Below are 1,176 nucleotides of genomic sequence, written 5' to 3'. Positions count from 1 at the left end.
ACTCAGGCATATATAATAATTTAAACCACCAAAGGGCACATTCTGCAAGTCTGCCTCCTGGCCGCCAGCTCTCAGTCCCTCTCTTCCCATGAGTCCTCAGCTGTTCCCTCTCTCCATGTCTCCATCTCTGCCTCCATCTCTGGCGTTACTGCTTCTCTGGATAAGGTCCCGCATTCCGCTTGTGCTTTTCTCCCTTGATGGTCCTAGGGTCCTCTGTTGCTGGACAGTAAGATTAACTGCTCCCCCGTTTTTGTTACATAACTTCTACTTTTACAATCATGACAGTAGCAATTAGTCATGATAACAGTAGCTCACTATTGAATCCTAAGAATCTTATCCCCATCTCTTTTTACTAGACCCATCTAGACAAGACGAAAAACTATTCAGTGGGGTCTCTATCTTCCCCCACACACTCTTAAACCAAACTCCTTCTTGAAACCTTGTAAGTCAGTCACTTCTAGCCATCATCACCCCCTCATTTTAGGTAGCCAATGTCTAAGTTGCCCGTCCCTATCTACCCTGTGTACAGAGGGGATAGCATTGATACTTGATATGAAGACTCCTTCCCTCTTTGTTGATATTTTGAGCTACTACCTCCATGAGTATAGGTCAAGTTAATCAAATTACAGCAATGTACACTCATTTCCTTTATCAAAAATTATGGTTTTTTATCTTCCTCTAGTCGAATTCTGATTATCAAGCCATCGAGGCTATGTCAGATGGGTACTGTCTGCAAGTTTGGGTGATCTTGTGCATCTCCCCTCACTTCGTATCTGCTGGATACTTCATTGTCAGCTCTAGCCCTCTGTGGCTATGTCCTTGTCCATGGGCTCAGGTGTCCCAGGTCTCATCACACTTTGGACCAATCACACCTTCCTCTTCTCTTTCTCATCTCCAGGTCAACAGGAGTCTATGGAACGTGGTTGAACTCAGCCCATTTCTTCATTGCTGGCTTTCCCCCTCTTCCAGTAGAACAATGTGGTTGCCAGCAAGCTTACATGCAGGCTCATGTGTTCCCTTTCAGTTTCAATCTTAGAGAGGGATTTGTTCTGAAGGGACTGATTGCTTGCTTTGATGGCTTCCCAATGAACAACCTCTTTCCTTCTTCTTCTTTTTTTTAACTTAAGGTTTTTATTGTGGATTGAGTGTAAGTTTACAGGGCACATCATCAGTTTC

This window comes from Chrysochloris asiatica, unplaced genomic scaffold (assembly GCF_000296735.1).
Source record: "Chrysochloris asiatica unplaced genomic scaffold, ChrAsi1.0 scaffold00404, whole genome shotgun sequence".
Lineage (NCBI taxonomy): Eukaryota > Metazoa > Chordata > Mammalia > Afrosoricida > Chrysochloridae > Chrysochloris > Chrysochloris asiatica.
This window is presented reverse-complemented; position numbering follows the sequence as displayed.